Source organism: Harpia harpyja, chromosome Z (assembly GCF_026419915.1).
Source record: "Harpia harpyja isolate bHarHar1 chromosome Z, bHarHar1 primary haplotype, whole genome shotgun sequence".
Classification (NCBI taxonomy): domain Eukaryota; kingdom Metazoa; phylum Chordata; class Aves; order Accipitriformes; family Accipitridae; genus Harpia; species Harpia harpyja.
Genome location: NC_068969.1, coordinates 4138380 through 4166356, shown reverse-complemented (window position 1 = coordinate 4166356; position 27977 = coordinate 4138380). Strand labels below are relative to the sequence as shown.

General features: G+C 36.3%; 1 protein-coding gene across 14 annotated transcripts in view; it reads left to right on the top strand.

The window, feature by feature from the left end:
* ATP2B2 (ATPase plasma membrane Ca2+ transporting 2) overlaps window positions 1-27977 on the top strand; it is a 442871-nt gene that overhangs the window by 126072 nt on the left and 288822 nt on the right. For all 14 annotated transcript variants that reach the window (XR_008233449.1, XM_052776594.1, XM_052776599.1 and 11 more), the window contains one exon: window positions 24538-24642. The gene's annotated coding sequence lies outside the window, so the exon portion shown is untranslated. The remainder of the gene's footprint in view (window positions 1-24537; window positions 24643-27977) is intronic.

Here is a 27977-nt window from a genome sequence, read left to right as displayed (position 1 = left end):
TGGACCACTGATTAAGCTCTGTTTCTAAATCTATAATAATGTGTATGCTGTTGGTATTGTCTTGATGTTTTATGTATCTAATATTTCAGTTCAAGGAAATATCTGGCCAAAAAATGCCCCTATAAATGTATGTACAGGAAAGGTTTCTGCTGAAATTTTTAAAGCATAGTTGTAACAGTGACTATGTTAATGTCCCACATTAAATTTCTTCCTTTTACACTAACATGATAGCAGCGTTGTTTTGGCATAAACTACTTGGTGGAAAAGATGGTCTAAGGACAAAGTAGTCCTTCTAAAGCTTCTTTCTTTAAGTGCCTTATGACTTAGCCATAGATCCTTCACAAAACCTCAGTATTTTGTTCTGGAACAACATCCATGCATATGAACAGTGAACATAAAATACAATGTGGGATACTTGGAATTCAGTTTTATGGTCTGAATGTTTTGAAAAAAATGAATTGGTTATCCAAAAGGCAGTGAACAGAAGGAGTTAGCTTTCTGCTGCCAGTAGTAATTATAGATAGAAAAGATCCTTGCCAGTCAAAAATGGAAGTAAGCTGGTCCAAGTGTATTGGCCACCACTCTTAGGAGTGTAAGAAAATGTTGTGTTTTGTCGCTTCCATCTTGAATTGCATTTCCACCTCCCTGAATGGGGATTGACAAATGAGCATGTATATAGCAGGCTTTGATATGAGCAACAGCATTTAATGGATGTTTCTGCTCTTTTTTTTTTTTTTTAAGTATTTAAATTATTTAAAGAACAAGAATAGGTTTTCACATGGAGAAGTTTGATTCTTCTAATGGAATTGTCACTGCTATCTTGTCTTCTCACTTCTTAGGCAACAGACAAAATCAAGTATATGTTCTTCTGAAAATACTCTATGCAGGTGCCTGTGTGTACCAGTAGTATTATTAAGGTCCAAGTGCTGGTGGCTCTAATATGGAAAATGCATATTGCAAGTATAATTACAAATATCATTAAACTGGCTTTAAAATGATATTTTAAAAATAATGAGTATGATTTTCTTCTTTTTGTTTCATTTTTTCTTTTTTCTTTTCTTCTTTGTGATTCTTGAATATCCAAAGCCAAGAAAGAAAAGAAGAAAAAAAATTTGCAGCTTTTTTTGTTCAGTAGAGTAAGGAACTTTTAATTTTCTTGAAATGAAGCTGAGACTTTTTGTTTGTTCCCCTTTGCATTCTCATAGCAGGTTATAGTACCTTTGTCCTCTTGGATCCTATCCGTATGATGTTTGTAAAATTAGGATCAGTAAATTCTCAACTGTCAAGTACTGTTTAGTTTATAACAGCTTTGAAAGTGTGGACCTGAGTCCACTTTATATTTAAGATAGGATAACCTGCTTCACCTAGAAGGAAAGTGTATATAATGATGGTAGATTAACGCATATCTGGGTCTTGACTTAAAGTTTTCTTGTCCTTGTATGCCTTCATGAATTTGCCTTAGCCACTTTATGCTGGATGTAACACGTATATTTACACTCATCCCCACCTGCTTTGCAATGTAATTTACTATTAAGTACAAGTTGACTTGAATTTAGAATATTTGAGTGGAAAAAAATTGCATAAATGATGCTTAGCAATGCTTTTACTAAATATTATGATTTCTGTGCCTCAAGTCTAATATGCTGATTTTGCATCTTTTATTAAATGCTGTGTGAGTTTTTGTGCTTTGACTAGATCATCACGAAAGTACAAATGCAAAATAGTGATGGAAGAAATGATGGTTTGGAATTAAATTTTTATTCACTGTATTTTATATTGTGTTACAGAGTAGCTTTGATCCTAAGAATATGTATCTGATAGAGCATGTAACATATGAACATAAATGTATAACATTCAGTTTAAGCACATTAGTCTAACAAGATATTGCTTAAGGTAAAACCTGCTCTCCATTTTAAATAAATCGTGACTACTTCTACTCAGGCTATCTAGACCCTGGAAATTATCTCCTTCATTTATGTGCTGCAACTGATCTAAAGGAATTTTGAATTGTGAAAGCTGCTGATGTCTTCTGGTATAATCATCATCTGGCTATAAATAAAGAAATTTACTGACTGGCTGAAAACATGACATTTAATTAGTTAGTGTTATATTTAGGCTACGACAGGTTAAACAGCTATTGCATTATAGTTTGGTTTTGAAGTTGATAATTAAAATAAGTAAAATCCAGGTATGTTAGTTGGCAGTAAATCTATTAAAGTGACTTTAAGTGAGTAGACAGACATATATTTAAGTGCTATGAACAATGCAGATATTTATCCAAGGTAGTGATGGCTAGGAATGGGCAAAAAATGGCTGTTTACATCATGTCCTAATTAACATCACTTTTTCCATGACAAGCCATTACTCAAGAAGATACAAGCGTGGATGATATTGCTACAGAAATACCAGTGTGGAAGCTTGCTGTGATTTTTTTTTAGTATGTCATTGCCAGGTGAAATACTTATCCACCTTCCTGTCAGAAAAGCAAATTTCAAAGGCTAGGGAAAGCAGCCAAATCTGATGGATATTTTTATGGTTTATACTATGATCTCCCTAACTGGACATAAAAGGTCAAGAATGGAAAGAGTGTTGTTACTGTACTACAGTATTGATTATTCTCATTTATTTAAGAGAAGGAAGTTGTTATGAATTTGTATCTGCCTCCTGCTCTGATGATGAAGGATCACTACATTAAAGATGAAAAAGCTTCTTAGAAGAACTATAAACATCGCTTCCTAATACCCTCTTTTACTCTATTTTTCTCACTCTTGGGAAGGGCTTGTGCCAAGCTGCATAAGAGAAAAGTAGCTCCATATATCTAACTTCTGTATAAAGTACATGAAAAGGAAATTTTATTACTGTGAATATAAATTGAAATGTCTTTCTAATGTGATTGTGGATGTCCTTTGTGTCATGTATTTCATGTACCTGGGTGCATTTTGATATTGTAGTGAAATTTACTATATTTCAGACTATTACAAAATTTAATGCTTATTTTAGTCACTTGACAGCAATATTTTTTCATCTACTAGTAGCTGAAAAGTCTATTGCATGGGATATTATTTATTTCCTTTTTAAAATTATTTTTCTGCTCTTTGTTAATAGAACATTTTCCATGGAAACTTAGACTTCCTTTCACATCTTCAAGGATTAGGACCAAAAAATACAATTCTAAATTGCTGACTGATTCTTCTTATTTTTATTCTTGTCAAATTAAATTTGTGTTATGTATGAAATATGAAGTAAAATTGAAAATTTCTAGATATGTTTTATTCCATATTACTTTCTGTTGCATTTGGTACATATTACATAATAGGAAATTAAGCAGACTTTCTGTGTTCACTTTCAAAGTGTAAAGATTAGCTGCTGAGAAAATGATGGTTCAACATCTATGCAAATGAAAATTTCAGCAGCTTTTATGTACTGTAATTTAATGCCAACCTAATTACCTCTATTTTGATAACATTTAAAATAAGCACTGTAACATAGGGGATAGCAGACTAGTTAATAAGAGTTGTTTTCCTTATTTAAATTTTCCTTTCATATTTTTTGATACAATTTCCTCAAGCTTTATGTGAAGTCACCTTATGTTGGTGTATACTGTGCTGGTAACTCAGGTCAACTTTAACTTCCAACTCCCACCTTGAGTTCTTAATGGTATTCGGTTTTCATTTAATCATAAATGAAACAAAATCTGCATATCAAGCATCCTTTTTGGATCAAATGAAAATACTTCAGGCTTTTCTCGTTTCTTGGTATGAAATAATTATGTAAATTTAATCATGTTGCTGCTAGAACTTAATCATTGGTAGCTATCGCAGTACTGCAACCCAAACAGCTCAAAGTTATCATGAATTGAGGGCGTTTTTGAAAGAGGAGAAATACATACACATGACCATTCTTCTGTTTTAACAATTGAGCATGGAATACCTTCAGTTCTAGGACTTGTTTTTAATGGCCAACAATGAGCGAATCTACTTAAAAATTCCCTTTAAGTAAAAAGGGAAGTCATAAGTCTTTGCTGTGAAGTTGTTTAGCTTTTGTAGTGAAGGTCAGAAGTGTTTAGCCTTCCTCCCAACTGAACGGAGTGTAGAGTTTATGACTGTGCTGTTACTGACACTTACCAGCCCCTACCATCTTGCTGGACTGACCTGGGCACAGAAGGTTACAGAAACAGAGAGGTGAAGCAGTTTTTGTGTTTGCAGAAGTTTCTCCTGATAATTCAGCTAAGGACTCCACCAGTTCTCCCCATTAATAGTCTCTTTTGTAATCAGCTTATTGTGTGCCAAGTGAACTTGACTGTATTTGGAAACATTTCTGGGAAAACTCCAGCCACTCACAAAATCATTGTAATCAACTTGTGTGATAGTTGCAATTAGAAATCAGAGATTTTTGAAGGAATTGTAGGAAATCTGTGATGAGAGGACAGTCTTCACTTTGAAGAGTGCTCATTCTGAGTCTCATCTTTTATCATTTTGAGACCAGTCCACATTTTTTTACTGTTTTCATCACTCTGCCACATGTAGCAGTTTCTGAATGAGGATCCTCTGAACTAAAGGTTCCCTTAATCTCTTTCATAGTCAAGGTTACCCTTGGAAGTTCTCTTTGTATAACTTTCTTGTAGACTTCAGCCAGGAAATGAGCGTTCAAGGAAAATTAATTTCAGAAGGATGGAGGACAAATCTCTAAATAACCACATACTTTACACATCTAGGCATATATAGGGCTATTTAAAAAAATTAGGGATATTTAGAAATAAACTGGTTTATATTTTCTTTATGATGATACTGCAGATCAGTTCATAAGGACGGTACCAAATTTAACTCTCAACAAAATAGATGGTCACAAAACCACATTATAGACTAGTCTTTGCTTAATTTTATATCTGTAATTATTGGCAATTTAATCTGTTACACTGTTTGTAGATAAATGTATCTTGATTTTTTCAGTCAGTGCTTGTCTCAATTGATGGTCTAATGCAAATGGTGCTTGATGCCCATGTCAGAGGTCTCGCTGTAGTGCAGTTTCTTTTATGTTCACATTACAGGGCAAAAAAGAAATCAAATATCCTCCTATGATCACTTGTCACTTCAGGAGGCAGCTCATCTTCTATTTTCCATATTTCATCCAGATCCATGTAGATTTCTCAAGTCTATAACGATTGAAGTTATCTTCCTGAAAGGAAGAAGATGCACTTAATTATTTGGCAATATTCTGACTTCTATAATATACAAACAGTTATGGTGTACTTCTGGTTTTTATTTTGCATAACTCTGGGTATATGTGAGTGTGTATATTTGCATTCTATTTTTCTGTTGACCACCTAGTATTTGTCCAGAAATAATATATAGAAACATTAATATTTTCATTAAACCTTTATCTTTGATTATTTCAGGTTTTTATATACACATGTGTGTATATACGTCCTGAGAATTCTTAGCCTAAAGAACTTGATTATCTTCACACTTCTGTTTAAGAATCAGTCTTTCAATTCTATGCTTACTCTGTGAAAGGCAAACCTCCTTAGAAATGTTCTCACCCTGATTCCCATCCTACCCACCCTGTTGATGATGACGACCTCTTTTCTTTTAGAGCAAGAGAAATGGAGGGTTTTTACTTGAAGCTATATGCATACTATTATTTTTTAATCTCTGCATTTTCTCAGCTGGCACCTGAAATTTGAACTAAAGGGAAATAAATTATTCCATCCTGTTCCATCCCTTGCGATACAACTCCAATGTAATCTCTTTTGCACGAGTTAGAAGTGTGGATGTCCATAACGTTATCATCAGGTCTCAAGCTTTATTAATGTTAGATTCTTGATGAAGAAGCAGAGTCTAATATTTATATTAAAAAATGCCTATGATATTTCTCTGTATTGCAATCTTTCCAGTCTGGTTGTAACTGGGAAGGTGATAACCACATGAAGAATCCAAGAATATGTGTCTATTAAGGCTAAGGACCACAAGGCATTTTTTTACTAAACAAACAAAAAAAAGGTGAATTATTTCATTTGTAGATGCCACGTATCTGCTATAGGATCAGTGGAACTGCTCAGTCTAGAGAATCTAAAAATCAGTATTGTGCAAATACCATTACTTCTTCCTGAGGTGCTAATAGTTTGGGCAGGACTTGCAGTGTTAACCACTGTATGGACGTTAGCACTGAGGGAGCAAACCAGCCCATTCCTACTTACTTAATTTATTCAATAAATCACTGACAGTAAAACCAAAGAATCACTCCCAAATTTCTTGGTTTCCATTTCAATCTGAATTTAAAGTTGGCTGTAGATAAAGTGGTGTGAATGCTTTCAATGTTTTAGTGACGGTATTTCCAAAATCTTTATACATTTATTCGTAACCACATAAAAAAAGGCACACATGCATACACAAACACATGCAAATATAAATGTAGTGTGCTTTGTCATCTAGAAAATGATGACAAATGGTGCTAAAAAAAATTTTAGCATGTTGTCCTTTCTGGCACTAGGTAAACTTGTTGAATTTGTTCAGGTTTGGGTTTGTTTCTTTGTTTGTTCCCCCTCCACTTAATGCTTTTCAATAATAATGAAAAAATATACTTGATATTGCAAGTATCACAGTTTAAAGATGTTTAGTTAAACTTGGTTTGTTGGGGGGGGTGGGGAGGGGTGGTGGTGTTGGGTTTTTGTTGGTTTTAGTACCACTGCTGATAAATATTCTCATGTGCCAGTAGCACTCATGGTTTGTTTTGTGGTAGAAAGAAAAAAAGAAAAGTTACATGACTTAAGGCTAGTGATATTTTTACTGTATCATCACAACTTCAGGAAAACTATGGCTCTCAATGGCAAAATATAAACTGCTATCTGCATCAGAGAGCCTACTTTAGTATGCATCACAGGGCTACATTTGCTTTGCTGCTGCATAATTATATACTATTTTGCCATCGGTGCCTCTCTGAGTTAGTGAAATCCTGACGACTTGGTGAAGAAACTAATCCAGATAGGAATTTAGGATTAAGGATTAGTCTAAATGTTTTGGGTCTTACAGAAGAAAAATATTTTTCAATTTTTAGAGTACGAGGAAGCTTTTCGGATGATAGAACTCTTTATGTTAGACTTCTGAAGAACCTTATTTCTTACTACTACTTTTCTGTGAGAACTGTTAGGCAATTAGGAAAATGAGCAAGTAGGAGCAAGTATAGCAGAAGAGCACAGGACAGAAGAGGCTGGTAGAGCTTAGCTCAGGCATTTAGAACATGGGCAGCACCAGGAAAAGTCTTTGATCCTTTGTCTTCAGCACTTCCCCCCCCACTTTCTGAGGAGAAGGACAGTTGCTGATTCTTTTTTTTTTTTTTTTTTTTAAAGAATCTCCTGCTGAGATTTTTTTTTGCCTCCCCTTGGTGCTAGGCATAAACTATCCTTCTTTCTATCTTCAGCTTCCCATCTGTTAGCAGAAAGTGATGAGTCTGAAGAAAACTGCTTTGAAAAGTAGGGTAGCTTCCCTCACGATGAGGTACTGTGAAGGCTTGACAAGTTCATTGTGACCATTTGCCTTCTTTGTCCTCATTGTTAATAATCAGAAAATGGCGTGTTTTTAACTTGTGCAAAATATTTGTCTAGCTAGAAAGAATAAATTATTTTAATTCCCTTTTCTGGGCTTACAATAAATTTAGTTTGTTGAGATTTCTGTTGCATATGCATGATTTCTTGCTGAGTTTCCAAAGAGAAAAGAATCTCATAAAGAGAAATGTTGAGAGGTGACTCATTCCCAAAACCTAGATTCCTTTCCCAACTTAGTCTGTGCTTATGAGTGGGGGTAGGAGAGGGGAAAATGCAAAGGGAGAAGATGAAATGATTGAGGAGGAGCTGCAAGGATTTGGCAGTTGTTACCCTCAGAAACAAATCAGATCAAATCTGTTGGTGTGTCTTTGCATTCATCCTCTCTTTCCCCACACTTCAATAATTCTTGAATCCTTGGGCCAGTTTTAGTCTATTTGGCAGGCAGGTAGAGACAGAAAGACATTGAGTTCCTGCCAGCAGTGAAAACAGATGACCGGGTTGAGGGAAAAAAAGCCCTAAGAAAAAGGCTGATGATCCTTGTTGAATACCAAAAAGCTGCTTGGGAATAAGATCTTATGAAATGTCACTAATTTGTGAAGAAAGCTCCATTTTAATCTTGTGTATTATTAGACAGCAGAGAAGCAAGCAAGGCTTCATTAGCTCAGCGAGTCACAGAGGTTTTTTCTTGATTTCTTCTTGCTCTTAGTTGTAGAACCATTCTACCTTCATAATTTGTATTTTCTTAGGAATAGTTTCTTCTCAATTGCTTGTCATTACTGGCATTCTTCTCTGGCTGAACTATTACCTTATTTTTACTTAATTTATTTGAACTATTGTTGCTGTTGCAGTAGTATGGAGTACTTTGTATCCTAAGGAGCAAGAGCCGTGAAAGGTCTATAGCTTCCCTAACCATTATATGATAATCTTGACAATATTGGAAATCAGAATTGTACTTATTTTTGCACTGGAAGTTTGGATCTTGTCTTGCAATCTCATATATCTTTTCTTATTCCAGATTTCCTGTTTTCTTGTACATGGTTTCTAGAGTACACACTGGCCTTTAATTGCAAAAGCCACCAATTTTGTTTTCTTTAATAATCCTAGCATTACTTTTGTCTATCGGGGAGCAATGTTTCCTACTTCTGTAGTGTCCACTTAATGCTTTTCAATAATAATGAAAAAAATGTGAAGCCTTGTTATTTTTCATTCCTTTAACACAGATATTTAATAATTCTCTTAACAAACCTGATTTGATTTCTTTGTGTAGTTAAAATTGTTTAACACCATTACATGGCTTAATGAAAAAAAGCTTAGGCTTTTATTTATGGATTAATTATTTTTTATTTACTTTAAGAAACAGAAAGCTATGTTTTTGTATTCATATTCCTGATGCACTGGCAATAGCTGTGTATTGTCCATGGTTCAAATCATTCTTATATAGTTGGTGTGTGCTTTTCTTTTTCTTGGTTTACACCATTATTTTACTAGTGACAGAATGCTATTGCCTGCATTTCTCTTATATCCATTAAACAAACCCCTAATTTTCTACATGTTGGTATCTTTTGACATCCCATACATTTTCCAAATTGCACGATGTAATGGATTTTGTAAGTTAGCTATTGTATTCAGATGTGTCATATGTCTATTGCTTGACAAGCTGATGTTTGTCTTTCATGTTGTTACGTCTTCACTTTCTTAAACTGTCCTGATACTTTGTTTTCCCTATTCCAGTTTATTTTTTTGTCATGGTGTTTCATTAAACATGTAAAGGGTTGCCAAAAATATTTCTGAGTTTTTCTGTTCAGCCTTTTTAGTGGATATACTCCTTTTTGGAATCTGATCTTGCTTGAATTTTAATTCTATTTAGCAGTTCATTTGTAACAACTGCTAAGGTATTGTGGTAATTTCAAAGAAGATTTAGACATTTTGTAAGTACCTCTCTTGATTAACTTCCATGTATGCTTAAGCATTTGTAAAATATATCAGGGTTTAGGGGTTTTGTGCAGTAGTGGAGACCCTGCAATGTGACAAGGAGAGTAATGTAGTTCAGCGGAGATGTTAAACCTCTTTGCTGATACCTGGTGGTTAGAATGAGAAATCCAGGAATTCTTTGAAATTGTAATCAGTGCTTATTTGGGCCTGAATACCTTCAGGTAGCCAGCAATTAGGTTCCTAAGTCCTACTGAAAGCCAGTGGTGTTTAAATTCCTAAGTGAAAAGGTGACTATGATTCACTTGAGTGCTTTTAAAAGTATGTCCTTAGCCTCTGATTCAATTTCACCTCTACAGCAACCCTTTCCTTGTTATCTTTTTAGGTAATTTAAAACACTGATGTACTTGGTCTTTCAGTTCTATGAACGTTGATACCACCATCAGTCTACTAACCAGAAGACCTTCTTAGCAGTATATCAGCCATTTTGACAGGAGCTACTCAAGGCTTTACCCTTTCTTTAATGGATGTCCATGCCACTGTGTGTTTGGGTTACAGCAAGTAAGGTAAAAGGAGTGGGCCATTTCTGAGACTCCTGGCATCATTTAAATTCATGCCTTAAAATACAATCCCTGGGAAAATCCTCGAGTCATGCTAAAATTGAATTGAGTACTCTGGAAACGCATACCTGTTTCTGATTGTCAGCTTAGCCATGGGTTTCTTTGTAATTGCATATTGTTCGCACATTCCTTTCAGGTGATGACTCTATATACAAAACCTACTTTAGATCAATTCTGCACTTGTTTTACATTTTCTTACTTTGTGTTTTCTTTCTTATATTCAGCCCAGTGCAATAGACTACAAATTATTTGTTTTTAGCAGGCATCAGGACATAAGAAACAATCCAATTTCAAGTCTTTAAGATATATAGAATCATAGAATCGTTTAGGTTGGAAAAGACCTTTTAAGATCATCAAGTCCAACAGTCAAATATATTTTGAAACACTGTTTAAAATAGTCCTCTTCTGAAAGTGATATATTCACCTAACATACAGGCTTAGGGTCATGTGAGGTTCTTATTGTCCTTTATTAGGTCTTTCATAATTTAGTTGCAACTTCATCACCAGTGTCCCAAAGCCAACTCACAGCAACCCTGTGTTCCACTTACATAAATTTTATTTTTATATTTAATGAAACTAGACTTCCTGCCCAGAGATAAATCTTTGATGCACTCTGACCTGCCTGCATTTCTATTGTCTGTGTCTGTATAATCATTGTCTAATAGTAGTAAATAAAAAAGAAAATCATTGTTGAGAATATCTGCTCAGTGAGCAGGGAAATCACTTTTGACAGCTAGAATATGCATTGAACCTTAAGGCAAACAAACAAAAAAAATTATGAATATATATAGAAGGGCTTTTCCTTTCTTCCCAGTACTGTCAGGGAGGTTGATGGGGGAAAGTACAGATGAAGAATACAATTAGATGGCAAGACGCTTTATGTTGCCTAAAGCACATGTAAGATTTACTCATAAAAAAATAGGCAATTTAATTATGTTTATAGAAAGCCAGGCATGGGAGAGATAATTAATCCATACAGTGGCCAAAAGGAATTTCTGTGAGTGGTAATTGTTTTCCTAAATGATCATAGGGAGCTACTATTTTGTTTTGTAACTTTCTCTTACTTACAAGGTTCTGATTTAGGAGGCCTGCAGGCTAAAAATCCCATTTTCAGGGATTTTTTTTTCCTTTGTTCCTTTCCTTTGTTCCTTTCCTTTTTCCTGCCCCCTTCTGCTTACCTAACTGCGGCTCCTGTCCTAGCCAGGTAGTCTGGCCAAAATAGCTCCTGCCATCTGGAACAGTCACTATGAACCTCTCGGTGACTTCCTCTCATTTGAAATGTCAGCTTGAATCTTTTCTCCTTTGCTTACTGCTCCTTAATTTTCTTTTCATTTTGTTATTCATTATTCAACAAGGTGACTGTGGTGTTTGATTGTGCTGATGTACAGTGTGCATGAAAAATGCTATGCAGAAGAGAGCTCTATGTTCTTCCTCTGTCTTCCCATTATCCTAATCCACATCAGGGTCTGGTTGCTACTGATATGTCGTCTCTCCTATGAGAATTATTTAGCATGATGTATTGCAATTATATTTAGATTCAATGTGAGTGCAGAGCTGTCTAAATTTTCTTTTAAATATGGAAAGAAAATAAAATTTAGAGAAGTCATTATTTTTCAATTAAGATCAGTTTTTTCGTATCATTCCCAACACGTTTGCATTTTCAGATGTTTGATGAATTGCTGAATTTCCTGATAAGCAAACTAAATATTTCTTTTTTCCCATAAAGGTTATTCCTGTCATTGTGCAGTTAGATGGGAATGTCAATTTTGTTCTGCTTTTAAATAAGCTACACTTATATTTGTAGGGTGCTTTGAAATCATGCTCTAGGACATTGATGATGAAAAATTAGGAGCATATTAAGAAATAATTCTTGTATTAAATTAGCTCAACAATGATTTTAAGACACTCTTCTGAATAGTAACATTAATGTTTTAAGATGTTACTCTAGTGAGTATTAGGGTTAGGACAGAAGCTGACTCATGGTTATAGATGGTCAGAATTGACAATGCAAGGCTATTAGCAATGCATTTGGCTATGCAGAATACAAGCAGTGAAGTCTGTAAGCTTTTCCACACAGATCTGCCAACAAAACTTAGTCCTTGGTTGTTTGTGGACAGCAGTGACGTAGAGTACTGGAATGCTTAATTGCTTTAATTGACTGAACAGCAAAGTGTTTTTACTAGACCTGTTTTCTTGAAGCATTTGTGTAATCTTTAAGTTAGAAATTAATAATACATAATATGTGCTTTAGAAATTCTAATTTTGTTGAAAACTGGGGAGGAGCATGTGATTGTCTAATTTTCCTTTTAGATATTTGTCCTATCTTTCTGAGTTACCTACACTTTGGTGGTGTTGACACAATACATACAATGCCTTGAACTACAGCTATAGCTGTCTATCATTTCCAAAGAAGGATTTTTAGAGCGTAATGCATATCTATCATTTACAAAGAGCTATTTCTATTGCTAGCTTTCACTCTTACGTGAAATCAATCTTTTCTGGGTCAAAACTCTGATATCAGTATGGAATTAGGGGCAATAAAAAATGATGGGTGGAGGTTGCTAGTGAACAGAAAATTTGTTTCCAGGGCCGCTTTTGGTGTTGAGATGTTCTTGCTCAGGAAGGGAGTTTCCCAGAGATGGCTTCATTTCAGTTTTGCCTGGTATCCAAATGCCTGCTTTGTGTCTGTGTGCCTTCACCAGAGAAGACTTTATTTGTGGCCTTCCTATGTTTTCTTCCCGGGTATAGATCTTTTCCAGGGAAATGTAGGTCTGACAACTCACAGTCAAAACTTACTCTGTAAAGAAATGGGGTTGCTTGAAGAATTAGGAGCGAGACCTTGAACTGATTTTGGAATTGCCTGTGAGAGACTTGATATACACCTGCTGTGTCACAGCGATGTAAACCTTGAAGAAAGCAGGTAGTCACAGTTTGTACCATCTTGAGCCAGTGTATCATCTTCACGCTGTACTTCAGCTATTCTGAAATGATAAACAAAGTAATCGCAGTGCCCAGAAAGCTGGCCAAGTAGCTGCAATTTCCCAGGAAGCTGGAAGTGAAAAGGGGACGGGGAAATTGCAAACTGTTTGTGACTGGTGTCGCTGCAGCAAGTGGATGTTTCGTGTGCCAGCTGAAATAAACTTCATCTGATAGTTAGGTTTGGGTATCTTCCTGTCTACTCCCCGCAAATACAGATACTGGTGTGCACAGCACTTGTCTGTGTCTTGCATTAGGGAGTTGAGAAACCTCAAATTGATGCTTTTACTGGCTTAGTGTGGGGGGCCAGTAGCTGGGTGGAGCTGGGTTATGGGTTTCCAGGCTTTGTAAAGTGCTTGCCGACATCACAATCTTTCACACTATCGTTGCAAAAACAGTAAGGGCTGTGAGATATGCTTTGCCTAATTCTGCACTGAGTGGGTGCATTTGGGGTATCAGAGCTATGAGCCACAGTGGTCACCAAACAGAACTTTTTGTTTTATGGGCAGTGTTTGGACGTTTCTTTTTTTAATCTTTTCTTCCTGGAACAAGGTCAAGAGGGTTATTTTTTCATTTGCTGCAGTATTAGATTTCTTTGCCCCATTTATAGAAAACCCTTGAGGAGTTAAGCAGATAAGGAAATCCTTCAGGATATGGAAGCTGCTTTTTTAATTTTAGGTGCTAATTTTAAAGGAAGAGACATTTGGGCAAGTATTATTACTTGTATAGTGACTCTTTCCAGTACTAGAAATCTGGAACAGTCTTTGTGTTTCAGAGGCAAACAAAATTTGCCTTTTTTTCCTGTGAGCCAGGTTGAATTAATTGGAAAGAAATAAACCTGTTATTTCTGACTGATTCATTTTGGCTTAGGAAGGCTATTTTGAAGATTGATAATTCTGAGTGAGAAATAGGACGGCATTTTGCATGAAATATCTAAATTATTATTGGTGATTGCAATATCCAAGTCAAGGCGATGAACTTTGTGTAAGGCCATCATTTAGCAATCTGCAGCAGCTTACTGAGTAGTTTTAGTTTTATTGGTGTCTTTGGGTAGCAGTCTGAGGGAAAAAAAGATTGCAAAGTTGCCTCTTGCAGAGCAGATGGTAATGGCTGTAAAGAAGCAGGAGACTAAGAAAGCTGTCTTGGTCAGAATGAACCTTTGCAGAGTACCTTTTAAAAAACTTACGTATCACATTTATTCACAGACTGCTTCCTCTGTGGTGTCCAGAATGTGCCGCTTTAAATGTTCACGGTAACATAAAGTCTGTAGAAGGCACCGCAACTGTGACTACTCTATTGACTAACTTTGTGAGAATGAGTGAGTGGCTGACTTGGCCGTTTGGGAGCGTACTCCTCAGGGCTGCTGCAATGCTGTGAAAGTGCCATGGTTTTCCGGTGAAACAGTATGAAATGCTTCCTGCAATCCACAGAACAAATCAAGTCAAGGGGGACTCCCTCCTGCAAGTGTCCTTTTCAATTAACTTCACTGAAATTGGAGGAAGACTAGCAGTTTTGAACTTGGTGCCTGTTCGTTCTTATACATATATATATATACAGGGAGAGCATATCATCTTTCTTTGGCTGCTCTGGTGCTATCGAGGGGTAGATAAGAAGCAGAAACTGTTGCATTTGTTATTTTCAAATCAGAAAGCAAAGAGTGAACATTTAATGTTACAAATAAGTATAAATACTGAAAAGAATATTTTGGGGGTTTTCTTACTATTGTAGGACTGTGATTAGCAACACACCTTTATCTTGGAACACTGCGGTAGTGATGATGCTGCAGAAAAGTGCTGCCTCTCCCCAACATAGTGTTACATATTTTAATGGGTCGTGGTATTTTTTGAAATGATTATATATATATAGCTTCAGACTAACTTGACCCATTTGTTTCCCAGTGTAACAAGCTGTTACATTAGTTTCAGATTTTTGCTTTTCATCTCTGAAAATAAGGAAAAATACTTTTGCAATCATATTTACCTGTGGTAGAAGACACTGCTGAAAGTACTTGTCTGTCTTCTACCATGCAACACTTGCTGTGAGGGTTCATGCATCTGCTTTTCCTCCTCAAGTGTTTTTTCTCTCTCTCTTTTCTTTAAATATGCAGGATCCTTACTTGACAAAGAGTAGTGTCACTCTAACCTGAAGAGCGTAGGTGTGCCATTGTGCTTTCTCTGATTCCCAGCTGCAAGAACATACTTGAGCCATTGTCTTATTTTCCCACCTGCTCTTTCCGTGATTGCCATAAATTCCAGACTTGCAATGGTACAAGGTAGGGTTAGCAACCCAGGGCAGGTCATTAAACAGCAGCATATGCATAGTTTCGATGTTTACCTGTCTATGCAAGGAAGTGCCTTTTAAGTCCTGTGGGCTTCTAAGATGTCTTCCCCCAAGTGACTACAGCTTTGAAGTGCCATACTCGGGGTAGCTGAGGATTCAGCAGTCATAAGCTGCTGCCACTCTCAGAGGCAAGGTCTTGTATGGTATTCCTGGTTTTGTTCCTCCATGGGAAGTAGCTCCCAGCTTTCGCTAGATCAGGAGGTTAGAGACTTGTTACAGGCTTCTATTTGGCAATGAGAAGTGTGTTTTGATATCATTTCTCTCTCTATCTGTCCTTGGGGTGCAGTGCGTAATGTTAACCTCGCATAGTTTGGGTCATTTGTTTGTGTATGTATTTCCTATTAATGTTCTTGCATATAGAAACTCTGCAGTATTTATGGCATTATCACATACAGTTCCACCTCAGTCACACCAGCATGAAGGCTAATCCAGGTTCCAAAAGCAAGTAAATGCCAAGAAAAAAATTGCCATTTACAACAGAATTCTCTATTCAAAATGTTTATTTCATCCAAGCATGAAGTTAGGTTAAAAATTGCTTAAAAATACTGTTGCAGCTGGCTACTCAAGTAGTGCTTTGGTAATATTGACAGCAACATAGCTGATCAAACAATGCCTTTTGGACATGTGGACAGAGTCAATTCTCTTTCTAGTAACTGGTATAGTGCTGTGGTTTGGGTTCAGTAGGAGAAGAATGTTGATAACACACCGATGTTTTCAGTTGTTGCTGAGTTGCATTTAGACCAAGTCAAGGATTTTTCAGCTTCTCATGCCCAGCCAGCAAGAAGGCTGGAGGGGCACAAGAAGTTGGGAGGGGACACAGCCAGGGCAGCTGACCCAAACTGGCCAAAGGGGTATTCCATACCATGTGATGTCATGCCCAGTATATAAACTGGGGGGAGTTGGTCTGGGGTGCGGATCGCTGCTCAGGAATTAACTGGGCATTGGTCAGCGAGTGGTGAGCAGTTGCATTGTGCATCACTTGTTTCATATATTCCAATTATTATTATTATTATTATTGCCATTTTATTATTGTTATTATTATTATTTTCTTCCTTTCTGTCCTATTAAACTGTTCTTATCTCAACCCATGAGTTTTTTTTCTGATTCTCTCCCCCATCCCACTGGGTGGGGGGGAAGTGAGTGAGTGGCTGTGTGGTGCTTAGTTGCTGGCTGGGGTTAAACCACGACAGGGGTGTAACTTATTTTACTGTCATAATGCAGATACTTCTGACAAGAAGGTACTGGCGAATAGCAATCCTGCCCAGTGACCAATACTACTAAGTGATTAACAGTTTATGCACCTGTAAACTGGTGAAGTTCTGATTCTTACCTCTAATAGCAGTTGGAATTTTTGGTGTGTGTGTTTTTGTTTTTCTTTTTTAAATCCTGTGTTAAGTTTGTCATGCAAGTGCAGGTGGTTACATTTGTACGTAATGGACTAGGAAAAAGGCCAAGGTACTCCCTTGTAAATGCATGTCATACATTAAGTGAAGGCCAACAAGTGACCCTTCTATTCAACACAGAAGATTTAGTAACCTTGTACAATGCAGCAAATTATGAATTTGTCTTATACATCTTTGTATGAGGTGGAGGCTGGATCCCAGTCTCCCTGCTTTTTCCTTGGGCTTTTGGCATTTGTTAGGAGCTCAGAAACAAGGATTTGCTTTTTTTATCTTTACTTTTTTTTCCCTTAAATATATTAAGGAAGTTTTGCTCCAGGATTGTACTTCCGTTATTTCCATATATATTTGAATTTTGTTCCTTCCAGCTTAAATTTTTACAGTGCCTAAATCAAAATGGCCCCACTATAAACTTACAGTCAGTCTGGTAATATAACAACATAATAGTATTATATAAACATGTTTCTTGCAAGAAAATCCATTTTGAGTTAAACCATATGCATATGTTAATGGGAAATACTTGCTACACTTCTGCTTTTCTGCCATTTTTTTGTATTTGTTTCAATACTTATTAATAGCATCCTTCTGAAACCTCTCTGATGAGAGAATATACAGCAGATTTTTTTAATGCCATAACTGGAGTACAATTTTAAATGTCTTGGATGTGATTCCAAACAGAGCTGAGCGAGAGTGAAATAATATGTAGTCCCTGATTGAGTATATAGCTGTAATTACACTTAGGGACTTTGCTGATGTTATATAAACCACTAGAGCAAAACTCCATCAATAGATAAATTATCATTCTCTATTCCTATAAATCAATCCATAGGGATTCTTCCCTGTGGAGCTTCTTCTGAGGAACTTGATATATACCAATCTTTTTTTGAGTTCACATCTTGTTCATGGGAGAGCTTGCAATACTCATTTGGACTGCTTCCCACCTTTTTCCTACAGTAAAACAGTTGCATTAGAAGGGCAGTACTTTTGGGGGGGCTAAAATTGTGCATTCTGACAGGTTTGAAGTAATCTCCATGACCTTCCAACATGACACTGCATTTTTTTTACCCTGTAAATCATCTCTCCATAGCAGATCTGCTTAGTGAGCAATGCTTGCTGGTGCTTGGTGTCTCACACTTCAATCTTCTTGGAAATTTAGTGTGGTTAATTGTTTAGGTGTCAGCATTGGCTGTCCACTTGATTTAAAAAAATACTGCTTCACCATCAAGGGATTTCCATCTATTTAACAGGCAATGGTGATTGCTGTGTAAGGGTACGCATGTGAGTGTTTTCTGCTATGTGTTGTTGTGTCCTAAGGTTTTGCATGTGAAAATGTAGGGGATGTTGTCCCCGGTAAGGTCAACTATCTACAGTCATCCCAAAACCTCGCTTCTGTATGGAAATTATTAGCTCAGAGATTATCCATTTGAGCAATAATGTTAGGATTGTTTTTCATCTGTGCATTGTGTCAGGGGTACCTGTGTTGAAATTCATCTGACACTTTAATGTCCAGTTACGCAGCCTTAAAAGGTCTTTTCACACTTCTTCAGGGTTAGCCCTCATCATTTTAGCATGAATAACTTTGTATCTTGCTTTGGCTTTGCCATGTTGCTGCCCGCTCCCTTTTCTGGCTAATCTGCGAATACGCAGAGCCTCCAGGTCACGGCACAGCTCCCTGAAGAGCTCTGCTGATGACCTGCTGTGGGTCGGAGAACTGAGCACTTACTCCCGCTCTGGTTCCCATCTTTTATCCAGATTTTTCCTAAAAGCAAAGGCCTTGTGTATTATCTTGTACTGGCTTAATTTTCATATAACTCTCTTCACGGAAGGTGTTTTCGAAAGCCTATGGATATCTATTGGATTTTAATACATCCAAATATATAGATCCAACTGATTTCCTCATGCACGTGCATGCAGCAGATTTGTGAAGTGTAACTTCCCTTTACAAAAAACCCAAAGACTGACTTTCCTCCTTAATAAAAGGTGTTTATCTATGTGTTTATTTCTAGATTTAATAACTTCTTCTCATTTTCATGCTAAAGGTGTCAAGATTACTAGTCTGTATTACTTGGATATCCACTATAATCTTAAGAAAATGAAAATGAACCACACCACCACCACCCCCGCTCTGCTGCTCCAGTCTGTCTGCACTGGAAGAATCTTTCCTTTTGCCTATTAATTGGCAGTTGCTGCTTGTGTATAGCAGATTGTTTTAGACCAAGTTTGCTAGTTGCATGTTACACACAAATCTATTTTTATAAAACCATTACTGAAGCCCAAAATGTGGCTGCAAGCTTTAAAATATCTTTAGTTTTGGTGGGTTTTAATCTTTTGGATTTTATGCTCTTGATACCTAACAGATTTCCGCCCCACCCCCACCCCCAATCTTCCTCCTCTATTTCTTTTTCATCCTGCTTTTACATGCTTTCTCTCCTTTCTATTTTATTTTTTAACCAAGTTTCTGCCCAGATCGAGAGGTTTATATGTTCTTAACTGTCAGGTTTTATTGTAAAGGATTTTAACAGCAAGGTCAGTCCTTGGGAAGTTCTGTTATTCATAATGAAGGATAGGTGGCACTCTTGTTATTTTTGTTTGGTTTCCTGAAATAAATCAGGTGTATGTACTCTCTCAGTAAGATTTCTTTTTACAGAGTAAGTGCTTTAGAGAGTGTTCTTGAACATTGAAGAGGATTTTAAGTTGTTTTTTTTTAAATATGAACACATACTTAAATTGTCTGAGTCTGGGTCTGGTTCACAGAACTCTCTAGGAAGAGGAAATATGTTATTTTTATGAAGACCTCAAGAATAAGTGCTCAGCTATATGGCATTGGCTCATTTTACATATATAATTTTTGGGTTTATATATTTCTTACTATTTCATTAGGCAAAGAAGAAAGCCAACAAATCCTTTAATGTAATTTTAACTCCAGTTATTAATACCTTTATACTTAGTACTTTCTTGTTAGTTTTGTATTCAAAGTATAGATTTAGGTTGGCATGGTAATCATAGCACTGTTGAATGAAAGGAAATGGCATGTTAGCAAGTGCTAAACCATCAACAGAGCCTTTATTTCTTAATCCAGGGTAGTAAATACTTGTTGCCCTAATTCTATAAATTGATTGTAGAATTGTATAGGGTTCTGTATAGGTTTTTGAGAGTTTTTAAAAATCCTGAAATACAGAAAAATATATGCCAGTAGAGGTATGGCATGTTAGATGTTTTCTGTAACTTTAAAGGAAAACTCGTTTCAACTCTACTGAATTTTTTTCCTTCTCTTACTCAGTGCACAGCTAGGACATGATTATGTGGAGGTATTTTAACCTTGATGCTTGATTACATCAAATGAAATCAATTTCCTTATTACTACTGGCTGACAGTTTCATACGGCTGAGGCAAAGTGATATGGTGACCTCAGTCCAATTTCTCTTGATCCATTTGTCAATCAATTGATTCTGTTATTGCTCTTCCCAGAAGAGTGCCCCATGGTTGAAAGGAAAGGGGATAAGTAGAGTTGGAATGAGCAGAGATGAGAAGAGTTTCCATTCTGCCTCTGTCCAAGAGTATGAACCTCTTCCACATGAGTATCTAAATACCTCAATATTTTGTGACGTATTCTTGCCATGTAAACCTCTCTGTGATGGGGTCATGGCTTGTCCAATGCCACAGACTCTTCAGGGAATTTCTCAGTTGAAACCTTCTAAGTAGAGCCTTTCCTAAGTACTGAATGTCCTGTAAGGCTACTTTTGTCATGCAGTTCAAATAAAAAATTAAATAGGTAATGTAGAAGGAAACGTGAATAATAAAGGAGAAGCTCATTATAGACAAAAAATATATATTTGAGTGATTTTCATCAAACATCTAGTAATAGGTGTTACTACCTAATCATAGCATAATGTGCATTGTGTTCTTTTATATATTTCTTCAATGCTTTACTTTTAGTTAACCACAGTTTCAGACTATGCTTTGCTAGTATGGTATGAACTTAGTTGAAAGAAAATCCCTTCTTGAAAGAGTTTCCAATCTAATTTAGATTTTAGATATCTTCACTTTAAAATATTTAGTTAGTATATGTTCTCTGGGGAAAGAGTGCTTGATTTTAATTTTGATGGTGATTGAATTCTGAAATTAAAAATTGATTGAACAAGCTATTTTGTTTTAATGGGTGAAGAAACATTTTATAACTTGGCAGTTTATTTTACAGGTTATACTTTTGGTGCCTTTCCATGTAATACAGGCCCATGTATTACTCATCCCTCCCTTTTTCTCCTGCAAAGTGTTTGGGGTTTGGTTTTTATATATATATATATATATATATATATATAGTTTGTTTGTTTGTTTGTTTCCAATACCCTGAAGTGTTTGAATTGAAGAGTCTTTAAAAATCTGTTTTGGGGCAGGAAGTTTTCTTGATGATTTGGATAACGTTTACTTTTACTTTCTAATGCCAAATCAGATTTCAAACTATTAGATGCCATTAAGGCAAAAAATTTTATGTGTTTTGTACAATAATACAAGTCCCAAATGGTGGTAGTTACTGACGTTAACACTTTTTGCCCAACTGTGGGAGTACTAGCATGTTTGAGAGATTCCAATTTTGGTTCTTATTTATGCTTGACATTTAATGTGCTTGACATTCTGATTATTTTACACCTACCTAATTTCTTCTAGCTCAAGGGATAACGACAATATTTTAAACAGTTGTGAAGTGTAGCTGTATGTTATTAAGCAGGTGCCTTACTACAAATGGAAGGAAAAAGTCTCTATTTCTAGAATCATTGTTTTTGTGTTGTGTATCTCAGGGTCAGCTAGAGTTGTTCATCAGCTTGTTAAGCTGTGCAACTTGGTTATCTGTTTCATTGCCAGGAAGATGAAGCCTTACTAATATTTTATGTGCTTTTATTTACCTATATATGTATCTCTGTGTATATAGATGTATATAAAATACATAATGCTGGACTGTGTGCTTACATTGTGTCTTTTGTGATCTAGAGGTGAGGTGCTATAGTGAGAGAATTCTGAGCAGTTACTGAGGGCTTACATTTTTCCTAAAGTTTGAATTAAAATGACACTGTAAAAGAACATATTCTGTATAAAATTTAGTCCGTTAAACCGAGCTCATATGTCCATAGCACACATTTACTGCTGGTATGGTATATCTTAGAAGCAGCTGTCCTGTGTCTTGCTTTATAGATAATTGGGGTATAACATGAGAAATTAAAATATATTGGAAAAAAATTACCTGATTGATTGTAAGTATACTTTATTGAAAGTCTTTCCTGTCCCTTTGCAAAATAATTTTATTAGCCATCTTTGTTTAGTTGTATTCCCATGTAAATACCTGGTTCCCTGCAGTCTTCCAAGGTTTTAGGCTCTTTCAAAAAGGGTAAAACAGGTATCAGAGAAAGAGGAAGCAGAAGGAAAATGGTAGGAAGACCAAGGTGGTGGTCACAATTTCTGTTTGTTTCATCTACTAGAAATTTTGTGTTGCATTTAACTGTTGTAATTGTGTGTGAATTGACTACATGAAGAGTGATGAAGAAATGTTAAAATACTTTATTTCACAGACCCATGTGGTGACATTTTAAGTACTTACCCAAGTCCTCACAAAACAGTCGTCATGTCCCAGCAAGGGGTCCTTGAAAAAGCACTGACTGAATGCGTTATAACAATGATTTTTTTTTTTTCTAATATATATATCTATCTATCTTTATTTTGCAATCTTGCCACCTGGTGGTATACTCTGGCAGTAAAAGTTTGGTTAGAAACCTGTTCCAAGAGTCATATTTACTTTTGTAGGCAAGATCTTAAGAGCAGAATTTAAGACTGGATTATAAGTAGGTTCTTGGCTTTTAGTGTACAAGTTCAGCGTGTTATTCCTTCATTGTGTCAGCGTCCCATGTTAGGTGCAGTTTAAGGTTGTATGTGTCTTTGCATTAAATATATATGTTTTCCTCCCCACTCCGATTTCTACAGACATGAGAGAAGTGAAAGTCTAGAAATATTTTGTGGTCCTGGAACACTGAGTAATGGCACATTAATCTTCAAAATAAATTTGAGATATAGTTTAAAAAGGAATGGTGTCCATGTCCTGAAATTCCCAGATAAAATTATGCAAACTGAATTTACCTAAATTATGGTAAGAACATTTAAGGGATGTCGATATCCATAAAACAAGTACTACAAATCCAAGCAATATGGAACTTAAATGTATTTGGATAGTTTAAATTTTCATTTGGGCATAAGGTGGAGACTGAATTCAATGATGTGCCAGACCTGGCATCTTTAAAATCCTAGTGGCTGGACCATCGGGGGAGCTCGCTCCTTTATGTTGATCCAAGATGAAGCAGATGTGGTCTTACTGGTGTCAGTGTGGGGAAACCCTCATTTATAATAAAAGATGTTTTCACATAGTGTTCAAAGGGCATTAAACAATCCCGTTTTTGCAAGCTGAATCCAAACCTGATTTACTGAGGGGTAGGATGAACTGATCATTAACTGGAACTTTTAAGTCAGAAGTGGATGTTTTCTCTACCAAGATCGCCTCCGGCTGTACCATATGCTGTTGTTTGACAAAAGAGTAACTGAGTAAAATTCTGTGACTTAGGTCAAAAATGTCATCATACTGGAGCACAGTGGTTCCCTTTTAATATAAAAATGTGAAATTTTATTTCTTTTTGTCTGTCTTTATGGTATAGTGTTGATGTGTTTGCACGTGGAACACTTGCATCCAGCAGGACCTCTCTTGCTTACAGAACTGCTGCCTGTTATATCAGTATGCCTTCTTGAGTATCTCTGACTTCTTTCATAATAATGTCATTTATTCATGATGACATCATTATGTTGACCTTAAGACCTCTCAGTTATTCACTTGCAGGTTCTAATGTCACGCAAGGAAAACCAAGGGAATCTCTCTCCCCTCTGCCACCCTCCCTCTCTGGCTGTCTTTCCCTCTCACACACAGACACGCACAACCCCCCCACCAGCTGTACATTGCCCCCCCAGCTCTAGCAGCCTGCAGACAGCCTGTCATCCTCTGCAGCGGCTCTCCCGTACGATCCCATACAGCACAAACAAAACATTGTTCTGCGTTTTCTCTCCTCCTGCCCTCTCTGATAGGAGGCAGAGCGGCAGATACCAAAGCCAACACGATGAGCACTGTCCATTTTGTTTGCTGTCTGCCTTCTCGTTCTCATCTGTGTCTTGGCCTCAGCCTTCCCCTTCCCACTTTCAGCCCTTCGCCCTCCCCCTCCTGGTTAACATTCTGTATTTGTCCTGTTAGTACTGAATATTAATAATGTTGAGTAGCTGTTCTGGAGCAGCTTGAAGTGCTGAAGGTTTAGACTTACCTTCTTCAGGGTGCTAGCTATTTTTAAAGACGATGGGATTTGCAACCAGTTGAAAGTCTCCAAAGGACTGTGTGCATTAAAAATACCATTTATTTACATATATGAGGGGCCAGAGGGCTAGAGCGCTGATAAATGGACAAGCGTGAGAGACTGTTGAGACTGAGACTCATAATTCCAAGCTATTAATATAGATCTTTGGCCACAGAGTTAGAACTTTTAAATCACATTATTGTACTGCGAAATGCCTCTAACTATTTATGACACTGGGTGTTTGCTCTTGGATCTGTTTCTCCTGTGGGGTATCCTTTAGATCAATCCTTGTTTGTTCTATTAATTTGCTTAATTCTCTGGGGTTTGTCAAATCTAATTATCTCTTTTCTTTCTTCCAGTTTTGAAATCAAGATTGATTAACCAACACAAAAAGACCCAGCTGGTTATGTGACTTGGAACCCTGTTTATGAAGCACTCATTTGTTTTTACAAGACGACAGCACTGTATGTTGTTTTTTCTTTTTCTCCCCAAAATTAAAAATCAGTTGTTGTAACTTAATAGAAATCCTAGAAAATATAAAATTCCTGAGGAATTCAACTCTTATTGATAAACAAGATCTTGATTTTTGGCTTAGTGACACCAGCCAAGGAAATAGAAGTGCTCTGTTCGCTTTAGCATACTACTAATCAGAGGTTTCTTCCACATAACAATGCTACTTGTGGTTTCACGTCACTTAAGGAGAGCTTCCCTTAGTTTGAAAGATCAATCTGCTTTCTCTTTACATTGTGTTGTATTAAGTGTGGGATTAGTGAGTGTGACAAATGTGTGTTTTAGACTGCATTGATAACGGATTATGTAAGGGCCAGTGCTGAAACCCAGGGCAGAGACTGTAAAGTAAATGCAGGAGGAGATTGCAGTGCCACTTAATGATACCTATACAAACAGGTAGCTCTAGCAGAACTCTAGATTCTCTCCCACCCCCCGGGACTGCAAGATTTTGGACTAAATAATGCTTCCTCTGTACTTGATTTAGACAGGATTTTTCCACAATTATACATTTTTTCTTTGTGAGATATACCCTCAATTTTAATTGCAAAATAAAATTGCACAGATAAAGTATCAGCCTTATAGTCTGTAACCCAAGTGTGGGAATGCATAAATGAAAGTTCCAACAGTAACATTAAGTGGCTTAACTTTTTTTTTAATATCATAAGCTATGTTGTATAAGCTAAAACCTAATAAAATTAAACTATTAGGTACAGGTGAAGTGCTGATATGTACATCATCATGCTATATGTTGTATGAATCTTTTCCTTTTCCAGTTCTGTGAAAATGTTCTGCCTTAACAGTGATGAGACTTTTTCATTTCTGTAATTAGGTGGTGGGGTTTTTTCAATTGTTAAATATTGGAGGCAATAAATTTAAATTATGTTCCACTTAGACTAGCAGGAATCCAAGCAACGCTATCAGGTACAGGGCAGCACCAGATTATTTCAAGCATTTCTTTAGTCATAATTGCACTAGAAGTCAGGCAGCTTGGGTTGGCTGAACTTTGTAACCATGTTAAAATGAAGTTGCTCTACTTGCTCTGAATGTATGAAGATTCCGTTATCTTTTTAAGTGAAAGGAAAAAGCTGATATTTATTCTGGATTTTCTGTTGAAAAGTAAGTGGTTCTAGTGACTTGTAAGTGGTGATACAATAAATGTACAATCTGTATTTTCATATATTACATCTCTTGTTACTGAAGGGAAAATTAGGTATAATATTCAAACTGTTATAGAAAAAGGGGAAATAGAACTCACTACCTACTAAATTAAGTGTTGGGCTTTCAAAGTAGTAGAACCAATAAAGAAAAATTAATAAGTATTTACTCTTAAATAGAGTTTTGTACAGCAAAGTATAAGATTACTTTTGATTTTTATGATTACAAGAAGATGTCTGAGCAAATTTGCTTTATGACAGCAATAAATATATTCCCAGTATGGTAATAAGATCTGTTAGCATGTTACTAGGAAAGAAAAAGGATCACACTTGCTCTTTTTTTAACAAGTAAACATAGGAAACAGAAACTTTACAAGAGTACCCTATCATATTGGGTGTCTTTTTCTGTTCACTTCCTCTCCTATGACACGTGCAGAAGAAAGAAGACAAAACTTGATGTGAAAAACACAAAAAAATTAATAACAACTGCACAGATAAAACAGCTTTGCAAGTTTTCTATGAGTAATTAAGGAAGCTTTCCATAGCATATAGCTCTAAGTTCTGTATAGCTGCTGTGAAGAAGACTGTATGAACTTGTTTTAGATTATTCATTTGCTTTTATACTGTATGTTAAGAAGCTGAAAGTAACTGTTGTATTATGAAATTTATAAAAAGTATTATATTATACAAAATGGCACTTGCACAACTTTAATGTATTCAAAATATCATGTAATGTAATGTGGATAGAAATTATTCAAGGATTTGCTCTCTTTTGTCACTAATAATTTCCAGATGAATTTCCACTAGGGTGATAAGTGTTCCTGTAGTTCTCACCTACACGTAAATGTTTGATAGGCTCTTTTAACTAAAACTAATCTAACTTATATTAAAATGTTCTACTTAGTTCCTATATTTTTTCAATATAGAGCAGAATGAAAACATGGTCATAATGACCATGTGGGCAACTGTAACATCAGGTTACTGCAGTGTGTTAAGCATTACTTCTTACTGGTATCAGTTTTTGACTGCAGTAGTTTGGCACTGTTGCTTTAATGAAGGTTTTAATAGGTGCTATAAGCTGTGCAGACCAAATATTGCTCTTGTCTTTCAAAATACTAGAGATTCAAGCTTCATTTTTTTCAAAAACTCTTAAAACAAGTAGTCTATAATCTATTTGTCAGACATTGAAATGTCTGTAAGAGACTGAAAAGCTGACAGACTTACTAGAGAGGGAACTTTCTTAGTCATTCAGCTATTAAAAAAAAAAAAAAGCCTCCCCAAGGTTTTTGTACTTCTTTTGCAAAGAAATACGAAGAGTTTTAAATACCATCATTTTCTCTATTTCTTAATATAATACACAATAATTTTAATTTCTGTTGTGGAAGGCAAGCTGCCAGGCACAATCACATAATTTAGTATGCTTGTAAAAATAAAAAAATGCAAAACCTCTAAACAAACCTTCCTAAAGAACGCTCTGCCTTTAGCCTCTCACATACTGTTCTAGAAAGGTATAATGGACTAAGAGTCTAACTATAAGGTATATCTAACTATCCCTGGATTTCATTGTTGTTTAACTTGCCTTCGAACCAAAACCGAGATTGCATTTACATAAGATGTTGCTTGTTTCCACCGATGAACACAAGGCATCTGTTCTGGTTAGGTCTTAACACAAGCTTTAGATAACTGTCGTGGTTTAACCCCAGCCAGCAGCTAAGCACCACGCAGCTGCTCGCTCACTTTCTCTCCCCCGTCCCACTGGGTGGGGGGGATTGGGAAGAAAAAGTAAAACTTGTGGGTTGAGATAAGAACAGTTTAATAGGACAGAAAGGAAGAAAATAATAATTATTATAATAATAAAAATTGGAATATACGAAACAAGTGATGCACAATGCAATTGCTCACCACTCGCTGACCGATGCCCAGTTAATTCCCGAGCAGCCATCAGCACGCCCAGACCAACTCCCCCCAGTTTATATACTGGGCATGACATCACATGGTATGGAATACCCCTTTGGCCAGTTTGGGTCAGCTGCCCTGGCTGTGTCCCCTCCCAGCTTCTAGTGCCCCTCCAGCCTTCTTGCTGGCTGGGCACGAGAAGCTGAAAAATCCTTGACTTGGTCTAAACGCTACTGAGC